This window comes from Haliotis cracherodii, unplaced genomic scaffold (genome assembly GCF_022045235.1).
Source record: "Haliotis cracherodii isolate W230 unplaced genomic scaffold, xgHalCrac1.p SCAF_8, whole genome shotgun sequence".
NCBI classification, from domain to species: Eukaryota; Metazoa; Mollusca; class Gastropoda; order Lepetellida; family Haliotidae; genus Haliotis; species Haliotis cracherodii.
In genome coordinates, this window is record NW_027266341.1 from 2,656,717 (window position 1) to 2,667,869 (window position 11,153).

At 45.4% G+C, this 11,153-nt stretch overlaps 1 pseudogene; it reads left to right on the plus strand.

Moving 5' to 3' along the window:
* Positions 1–1,219: 1,219 nt before the first annotated feature.
* On the plus strand, positions 1,220–8,338 carry LOC139450260 (uncharacterized; annotated as a pseudogene).
* The last annotated feature ends 2,815 nt before the right edge of the window (positions 8,339–11,153 follow it).

Below are 11,153 nucleotides of genomic sequence, written 5' to 3' on the forward strand. Positions count from 1 at the left end.
TGTTCGATGTGATGGACAAGAGATCTGTAACAAATTTAATGATAGCGGCTGTAACCGCCAACAGTGTCCTTTCATACACACCTGCCTCATTTGCCTTTCAAGAAAGCACGGCAAGACAAAATGCCAGAAAGCACAGAAGGATTGACTACACTAAGCCTTAGAGAGAAAAAGTACTAAGCAGACATTGACGTTAACACCTATTAACATTGAGAGATTAAAAGCGGACTTACAATTCCACCCAGACAAGGGTTTCATCGATTATCTCATTTCTGGCCTGGAGACAGGATTCAATCCAATGTTAGACTCTGTGCCTAAATCGACAGTGGAATGCCGCAACAACCTTAGTGCCAGGAGAAATCCGGTGGATGTGTCCGCAGCTGTCAAGAAAGAATGTGCCAAGCAGTACGTTATCGGGCCTTTCCAGGAGTCCCACTATGACACATACAGGGTTAGTCCGCATGGACTTGCCGAGGGGAAATATTCTCGGAAGAAACGTTTGATATTGGACTTATCGGCCCCCCATGATGATGATACCGACCCAAGCATCAACCAACTAATTGACAAGACATGATCATGCCATTTCTATCATTATTCAGCTCGGAAGAGAGGCCCTCATGTGTAAGGCAGATATAACTGATGCCTTCAAGCAGATTCCATTAAGCCCTGAATACTGGCCATATTTCGGGTTCAAGTGGGAAGGACTGTACTATTTCTACACCCGGCTAGCCTTCTAGCCCCAAAATATTTGACACTGTCTCAGGCTCTTTGCTGGATTCTGAGACACAATCACGACTTCCTTCATGTGCTACACCTCCTGGACTACTTTCTAGTCCTTGACCCTCCAGGCCACGACGCTGTATCGACCATGAGCACTAGACTGTCTCTCTTCAAGAGACTCAACATTCCACTAGCTCTCCATAAGACACAGGGACCCCTTACAGAGATCGCGTATTTAGGCATCATTCTTGACTCAAATCTTATGACTGCTATGTTACCTCAAGATAAACTGCAACGTATAGCAGAGCTCCTTCGCAGATACTCCACAGAGAGAAGTTGCACCAAGAGAGAACTTCTCTCCCTGCTCGGACACTTGAACTACACTTGCAGAGTGATCGTGCCAGGCAGGTCGTTTGTCTCCTATTTGATCGAACTTTCCACAACTGTTGATAAGTTGCATCACCATGTTAGCTTGTCAGGCGATTGTAACATAGATTTAGCTATGTGGAACAAGTTCTTGATAGAATGAAATGGTATTTCCCTCTTCCACGACCTCCACATCTCACCTACCCCATACATTGAGCTTTTCACTGATGCAGCTGCTACAGTGGGACACGGGGGCTATTACCAAGGTGCCTGGTTCCCTGAAAAATGGTCGGAGGAAGTGCTATGTAGTATGTCCGGTCAATTGTCTATGGCCTTCATGGAACTCTACCCAATCGTCGTGGCGGCTATTCTCTGGGGTCATCTCTGGGAGAAAAAGCGTGTTATTGTGATAATCAGGCTACCGTGTTCATCATCAAGAAGGGTAGATCTAAATGTAAAGGTATCATGTCCCTCATACGCCGACTCACTTGGACAACAGTCCACAACTTTGTGGTACTGGCCCATCACCTTCCTGACTCAGATAATAACATTGCTGATTCACTATCTCGTTTGCAGATCACCAAGTTCCAAGCCCTGGCGCCACATGCACAACCATGCACACAACAACCCCCCCCCCCCCCCCCCAGTAATGTGGCCCTGAATGCGCATCTCAACAGACTGTGGTCCGCGGTCGTCAGCAAGGGTACTCAGACCGCCTATTCGACTGGTATGACCTGTTATATAAAGTTCTTGCTGACTTTCGGACTGTTTCAAACCATGTTCTATCACAGACTCCCTCCTGTGAATGAGGTATATTTACAGTACTTCATTGCCCATTGTTATGGCGTGCTGCAGTTGAAACACGTCACTGTTAAGACCTACCTAGCTGGGGTGAGGTTTTTTTACCTGCAACGTGGCATTACCACGATATTCGACCATCGTGGATCCGGGGCATTGAACTGACTGCAGTCCATCATGAGAGGTTACAAGAAGTTGCAAGCTCCGAACCCAAGAAAACGACTTCCCACCACCTACACAGTGTTGGCGCGAATCGTGTGTACACTGCGTGCAGGAGTACTTGGACCGTTAAATGACCTTGTAATGGAATGCATGTGCTTAACTGCCTTCTTCGGGTTTCTCAGATGTGGAGAAATCACGTGTGCTGCCAGGTGTGCTGTTTGAGTGACATCAAGTTTGACTTCGCTAAGAGAAAGTGCACTATCCTGCTGAAAGCTTCCAAGACGGACCCATTTCGAGTAGGCGTCCTCATAATATTGTTTTCTAATAGTCGCTTGTGCCCTTTCTCAAGTTTGAGGAAGCTCTTCCATACCAGAACTCTTCAGCGAGCTTCTAGTGAGGATGCACTATTTGTGGACGCTCAACACCAGCCCATCACACGGGCAATGTTTCTGTCCTGGCTCAGCAGAGTGCTGACTAGGGCCGGTTTTAACTCAAACGAGTATAGTGGGCACTCGTTCCGTATCGGTGCTGCCACCACCGCAGCTAGCGCCCGGGTGGAGGACCACCTAATTAAGACTATGGGCCGCTGGAATTCAGACTGTTTCCAGAGATATATTAGAACTTCAGAAGAGACTCTGCTTAACGCACAGCGGTCGTTATGTGGACCCTAATCTACAATACAGATTCCATGCCATATTATTCATGTATTAGTTCCCAGTTATCAGGTTTCGTGACCGTGTATCTTACTCATCTTTTGGGGCACTCGGTCGTACACAACCTCGTTTTGGCGTCTCAAGCCATTGCATGCCTCAGGCAACAGCATTCCATGGCTTGGAGCCCCCCAAAATTCCTTACCTACCTGGTCCGGCGCAGCCACCAGTTCACATTCCATACCCGCAGGGTACCCTTATCATTCAATCTAATAATAATCTGCTCCTTTTCCTCAACACCTCTCTACCCGCAGGTGAGCCCTATCCTCGCAGGCCAGCATGGCCCTAGAACTAACCCACGTCCGCTGGACATTCCGTGTACGACCGAGCAGCCCCCTTGTATATATCATATATATCCCAATGTGTATTAAATTATATTGTTTGCTTTACCCTTTGTCGTGTTTTCATTGCACAAAATGTTAATGTAATATTTTTGTTTGTGCAATGATAATACTATCCATGTCGTTATATGCAGTTCATCTCGTAGTATCTCAACCCTAACGCCTTTACTTTATCACTCACCGCTGGTATATTTATTTGTATCCTTTGCCATGTGCTCGTACGGCAGTTTGTTTACACTTCCGGTGGTCTCACTCTCAGTGTATCTCTTAAATTGTATTAATGTTTGTTTATCACTCTTGTCAGGCCAATTGACCTTGTTTTAGTATTATTCTCCCATAGACGTGTTATCGTTAACCAACATCCATGTAGATACATTTCTTATATACTCCCATGATATCTTTCACTACCGGGCATGTGCAGCGTGAAGAATGACGTCACATGTGTATTTATGTAAATTCCTTTCAGCCTCCATCTTGCCGTTTAACCATCGTTCTGTCAAGTCAATTTGGTACCCTCCATCCACCCTCTAACCACCTTGGGGCTGCTTAGTTTAAGCACATTATGTCTAGAACTAACCCCCGTCCGCAGGACACTTACCTACCTGGTCCAGCGCAGCCACCAGTTCACATCCATACCCGCAGGGTAGCCCTATCCCTCTACCCGCAGGGTAGCCCTATCCCTCCAGTCGCATGTTAGCCCTATCCCTCCAGCCGCATGGTAGTCCTATCCCTCCAGCCGCATGGTAGCCCTATCCCTCCAGCCGCAGGGTAGCCCTATCCCTCCAGCCGCAGGGTAGCCCTATCCCTCCAGCCGCAGGGTAGCCCTATCCCTCCAGCCGCATGGTAGCCCTATCCCTCCAGCCGCATGGTAGCCCTATCCCTCCAGCCGCATGGTAGCCCTATCCCTCTACCCGCATGGTAGCCCTATCCCTCCAGCTGCAGGGTAGCCCTATCCCTCTTCCCGCAGGGTAGCCCTATCCCTCTTCCCGCAGGGTAGCCCTATCCCTCTTCCCGCAGGGTAGCCCTATCCCTCTACCCTCAGGGTAGCCCTATCCCACTTCCCGCAGGGTAGCCCTATCCCTCTACCCGCAGGGTAGCCCTATCCCTCTTCCCGCAGGGTAGCCCTATCCCTCTACCCGCAGGGTAGCCCTATCCCTCTACCCGCAGGGTAGCCTTGCAACTTACCCCCGTCCGCAGGACACTTACCTACCTGGTCCAGCGCAGCCACCAGTTCACATCCATACCCGCAGGGTACCCCTATCTCACTAGCCGCAGGGTAGCCCTATCCGTCTTCCCGCAGGGTAGCCCTATCCCACTTCCCGCAGGGTAGCCCTATTCCTCCAGCCGCAGGGTAGCCCTATCCCTCTACCAGCAGGGTAGCCCTATCCCACTTCCCGCAGGGTAGCCCTATTCCTCCAGCCGCAGGGTAGCCCTATCCCTCTACCCGTAGGGTAGCCCTATCCAACTTCCCGCAGGGTAGCCCTATCCCTCTACCCGCAGGGTAGCCCTATCCTACTACCCTCAAGATACCCCTATCCCTCTACCCGCAGGGTAGCCCTATCCCACTTCCCGCAGGGTAGCCCTATCCCACTTCCCGCAGGGCAGCCCTATTCCTCCAGCCGCAGGGTAGCCCTATCCCTCTACCCGTAGGGTAGCCCTATCCCACTTCCCGCAGGGTAGCCCTATCCCTCTACCCTCAAGATACCCCTATCCCTCTACCCGCAGGGAAGCCCTATCCCACTTCCCGCAGGGTAGCCCTATCCCTCTACCCGCAGGGTAGTCTTATCCCACTTCCCGCAGGGTAGCCCTATCCCACTTCCTGCAGGGTAGTCTTATCCCACTTCCCGCAGGGTAGCCCTATCCCACTACCCGCAGGGTAGTCTTATCCCACTTCCCGCAGGGTAGCCCTATCCCTCTACCCGCAGGGTAGTCTTATCCCACTTCCCGCAGGGTAGCCCTATCCCTCTACCCGCAGGGTAGCCCTATCCCACTTCCCGCAGGGTAGCCCTATCCCTCTACCCGCAGGGTAGTCCTATCCTTGCAGGCCGGTTGGCATCTCAAGCCATTGCATGCCTCAGGCAACAGCATTCCATGGCTTGGGGCCCCCCAAAATTCCTTACCTACCTGGTCCGGCGCAGCCACCAGTTCACATTCCATACCCGCAGGGTACCCTTATCATTCAATCTAATAATAATCTGCTCCTGTTCCTCAACACCTCTCTACCCGCAGGTGAGCCCTATCCTCGCAGGCCAGCACGGCCTTAGAACTAACCCCCGTCTGCTGGATATTCCTTGTGCGACCGAGCAGCCCCCTTGTATAATATCATATATATCCCAATGTGTATTAAATTCTATTGTTTCCTTTACCCTTTGTCGTGTTTTCATTGCACAAACAGGAATTATACAAACGCAGCCTGCATGCGTTGGAATGGTTTTAGAATTTACAATTACAATCGGTGTAGCATTAATAACGCCATCACCAAGAGTTACTTTCATTGTACTATTTGTCACCGCATCAGATTTGAACTTTATAAGCAGACCGAAGATACCATGTCGACAGTCAGTCATCTAGACACCCGCCATTACGAATAACCGGGAAGTTCTTCACGGCTAAGTGTTTGCCTGCACTAATCACACCGGCCTGTTGTCTCTGACATTATCACAAAAGTACTCGCGCACAAATACGTTAACAATAGAGAGTCGAACTTTGGGATTATAATAATGCAAAGATCGTGCAATTATAAAGGTTCAGAGCATCAAAAATAAAATAGTTTTTGTCGAAGCATCATCACAAAATTCACCGCCACAGTCGATTTACGAATGTTAACATTTTGTTGCAAATGAGAGTTGACCTCTTTGGATCCAATAGCCAGGCAATAGAAACGTCGTGTTCACTATGTCAGCAGATGCAATCCCGTATCGTGAATTTGGCTGCTCGTAATTTATGTTGTCCAAGGAGGTTACAAGTTCATAGCAAATATAATATCTGTTGACTTGCATGAAATCACATGACACGACGCTCTGAGTGGATCGTGTCTCGGGCTCCCCTTTCCTACACTGGGTCGAGTCTGATATAATGAAGCTAGATAAGTCCTTTGGATGAAGATGTTTCTGTTGATGATGTCTGTGGTAAGGTTATTATTAATATATTTTCAGAATCTAATCTTTCCTTATTATTGATATCATGTGCAAAGTTGCGACCCTTGGGCACGCCAGGAACCTATGACAGTGGGTTTGAATCCCGGTTCGACACGATTATGTTTTTAGGTTTATCAGCGCCATGCCCGTGCTCGTGGATTTCACCAAAGTTGTAAACGTCTGAGACCTGCATCACTTCGGGCTTTCCTCCCATATTAAGCTGACACGCCGTGATATAACTTGAAGATGTCCTCCCATCTGTCAGACATCCCACTTGTTAGACACTTTTAGTAATGGTTTATTGATTACTAATCCCATGCCTGTTACCTACCGTTTAAGTGGACTCTTTCTTCACCTATTTGTCAGCCAGTAAGGAGCAAGAAAACACCACCACAAACTGTTACTCATATGTTTACTTGCTAACAAAATTAAATTAATGTCAGCACTAAAGCACACATATCAAGTCATTTACAGCACTATCAAGTCATTTACAGCACATATCAAGTCATTTAAAGCACTATCAATTTAAATCGGAGGAGTCATCTCAACCCCAAAAAGTCAAAGCACATGAAAGTCACTTAAACCACCTTGATGGGTTTGGCAACGGCACCCAGGTACTTCATTGTCGTCTTTCCCCGCTGTCCAGTTTTTCTTTCAGTAGTGTCCATCGATTGTCAACCTTGTATACTCGCATCCTAGGAGGAGGGGCTGCACCAAAGTTAATCTGAGAAATCGGAAGTCGCTAAACGTTTGGATGTCGGGTCGACAGAGAAGTATTCAAACGACTGTTGAATCCCTTAATGATGTTGTTAGTCCTTGCACCGAAGCTGGCGTGATGGTTCCACATCAGGATCGGGAAGAGGGAGTCGTCGTCAACCCAAGTCGTAACCATGTAGTCATTGAACTCATTGACACCGGGGACAGCAGGGCAGTCATTCATGGCATCAACCCAAAATATCCTGAACCTGACGCAAGGGACAAGGGTCAGGGCACACGCGCGTCGGATCCAGTGCTCCATTACTCCTTTGCTTCCCTCTACGCGGTTTGACTGAAGTGGAAGAAGCACCCTTTGATGTCGCCAACAGTGGTGCAGTTTCCACCACATGTCTTCACTGTACACCTCCAATGCGTGCATGTATGGCGGATCTTATTGCGGTTGAAGAGATAACCCTGGAAGTATACCCGTGGTGTCCCTTTACATGACATGACATATTCGACTTGTTGCAATCCTGCCATCTTAATGCAGTGCAAGAGTTCAGAGCTGTTGGGATACAGGGGTCAGTCATATCTTTAATGGTAAGAACTCAATATAAATTGGTAAATTATTGTTTGGGTAACTTAATTAGGAAGTCTCAAATGTAGGTGTGAAATTACTTGAACGAAAGAATAGTTAACAATCTTGTTTAAACTCAAACAATTCAGTAGTAGTAGTCCTTATCAATCTAGCGAGATGGGACTAGCCCATTACATCACAGGTAAGCTCACTTTTTTTGTTTAGTAAAGTGTCTAACAACTGGGTGTCTAACACATGGGGTGTCTGACCGATGGGGCAGAACCTAACTGGAATACTGTTAAAATCGGCGTTAAACCAACTTATTCACTCACTCACTTATTATTGATATCAGTCTATTGTCGAATCATAAGCTACACATGTTATTCATACGCTACCCTTATTCCAGCAATGTCTTTTTGTAAGGTTGAAATTAGATGATGAGCCACATTTTTCGAGTAATAAATAAATAACTACACTTGTCCTCATTAGAAACGTGAAATAAACTCACTGTAGTAAAAACGGTATCTAGCAGGGACTCGTTTGGTAATCTACATACATTGCATGTTGCATACATAACCAATAAAATTATCGTTACTGGTGTTTATAGACAGGACAGTTGCTGTAGAAAGTGCGATAACCAACAATGTTTACATGCATGCTATATGCACGTTATAGTGTTTGCTCTTATACTTTGACGCATTAATAGTTTTGTTAAACTATTTAATTAAAAATGAGTGCACATATTTTCTAAGACGGTTCATATTGCAAAGTTCCATTGCTGTACTAACCAGCATTACAGTATTTTTAGTGATTCCTAACAAAACAGACCCGTGAAGATTTCGGGGTAGAATAGGTCTTCAGCAACCCATACTTGTCGTAAAAGGTGACTATGCTTGTCGTAAAAGGCGACTAACGGGATCGGGTGGTCAGGCTCGCTGACTTGGTTGATACATGTCATCGATCCCAATTGCGTGGATCGATGCTCATGATGTCAATCACTGGATTGTCTGGTCCAGACTCGATTATTTTACAGACCGCCGTCATATAGCTGGACTATTGCTGAGTGCGGCGTTAAACAACAAACCAACCAACCAACCAACCTAACAAAACAGCAACCCTGTGTGACGAAGGGATGTGTTCAAATGTCATCATTTATTTCAATTTTCTAACCCAGAGCCTGTATATAACATAGCATTGCTTCCAGTATCAGTAACGGGTATTGATACATGTCAATGTGTGATGTGTCAACAACATTTTCTACCATTCTCACATTCGATGGAACAGTTGGGAATATGTAAGCTTAGATTAATCTCCACACAATTTAGACATTTTAATCTGATGAACAATGTTTTGACAATTCTTGTTATATGTTCAAGGTAGCTGAGTGTAAGTATGAACCGGCATTATTGCAGAGGGTAGGCAAGGGAAATACAGCTTTTTCATTCGAGAGGTCAAGTGAAATAAAACGTCACGTTCAAGGTTATTTTATTCATTTTGCATAACCCTGCGTGTCTGGCTGCTTATACTAGTCCGGAATCAATTCGTCTGTATATTGATAACCCACTGACATACCACGCCGGTATGATACACCTTCAGATACATCATAGTGAACACCGAGTCGGTCCGTCCTCGTTTTATTCCGTAAATCCCGAGTGCTAGGCAGGGTAACAACAACTACCAAACGTCTCTTGGTATGACGCAACCAGGGAATATGAGCACCAAACTTCCGCGATCCACGCCAGGCCGGGTAACATCAACCACAACAGTTCGTTGTAAGCATACACACAGCATATATGCAGCAAATGCCCAGGATAAAAAGTACTTCATATCCGTCAGTTTGTTATAAGCATGTTCGTTATAAACGTAGTTTACAGTTGCATGACGTGACCAGGGAATCTGAGCACCGAGTTTCCACGATCTACGCAGGCGCTGTATCCACTACAACACGGATATGGCTTTGAACCATTGACATCCACTGACACATGAGTTCGTGTTTTTCAAGGTGGTTTTATCAACGAGATGTATCGTTTTATCCAGCACACAAATTATTTGAAACGTAAAGCTAACTGGGCCAATCTTGCTCATTGGTGATGCCATTTATCGTTACTTAAACTGTGTGGCAACAGTGTTACAAGGTAAATGAGAACGTATCTTGTACTTGGTGAAATAAAGAGAACAGCTTGTATACATGTATTAATGATATAAATCAGACACACGTATTATCCCTCTGTGTCCTATAAGTCATGGCAAATGCATACACATGCCCTCCATGGCATACTTGCAGTATGAATCACACACACACAATCCCCTGAGTGTTAGATTACGAATTAGTGTTAGATTCATAAAATAAGTGTGATATATCCTCTGTGTTGCATTGGTCAAAGGAATCAGACGAACACACTGCGCGCACTCTTCATCCATCTAAGCATACACCATTTGTGTTATGTTGGTAATAGGTCAGACAAAATAACCAGTTTTTATGTATTGGAGAAAACACGCTCACGAGGTTTTGGTAGACAGAGCATGCCATGTTTTTCCCGACCCCCAGGGCATGCTCTGTCTACCAAAACCGAGGAAACCGAAAAAAGAAACTTAAAACAACATTTATCAACATTTTTAAGTTTCGAACATACTTTCCATGAACCTTAGGAAACGCGCGTAAAATATCTGTTGCTGGCGTACGGATCTTGAAAAGGACATTCTAAAAACCAGTGAGGCTTCTTAACACATCTGTAGCCTTGTGGTACACTCACTGGGCTACATATATGAAGGTTGCGAGTTCGATTCTCGGGAATATAAAGAAAACACTTGTCATTTGATTTTTCATTTCATTACATGTTACAATCTGAACGGAAGTTATATTAATAAAATACCCAGGACATTATATAAAGTCCCTGGGATATTATATAAAATCCCAGGGACATTACAACGTCCCTGTTAAGGAGATTTAACCAGACTGGAAAGTAAAACCTCACAATAGGTCTTAATGCCTATAGAAAGAAGTCTCTTACTTAATAGCGATCCCAATGAATAGGTTTATAAAACTAGATATGGAAGGGCAACAGGGTATGTTTGGTAAACCAATACTAATTTGCTTTGGAAATTTAAATTAAAAGTATATATTATATGTCCACTGTTAATTCATCAACAGCTATTGGAGGCTCTATCGTTTTATTTTAAACGTCATAATAGTGGAGACAGACTACTAAGTGAATTGCATGATAAGCATGGGTACCTCAACATGGCAGCGCCAGCCAACGAAGATATAAGAGTGCGTGAGTGATTTAAAACTTTACATGTAGACAATATTGCAGTCAGAACAAGTTAATTACTTATTAAATACCTGTCGAAAAAGAAGGAAAAACTGTGAGGTAAGTATCGAAGGTTTACGTATAAAACAAACACGATCAATATATTAAAACGTATGAATTTCCATTGGATTATTTAGTTAAAAAGCTAGGCTACAGACCATAATGAACCAAAGCTAGGCCACCACACTCGGGACTAAGGCATAAGAGGAAGGGTGAACCCTGAAAACATGTCTACACTGTAAACATCTGCAATAATAACACAGGAAAACAACATTGTCCATTTGTCAATGGAGCATGTGATGAACCAGACACGCCCCTTATAATAGCTTCCTCTCGTG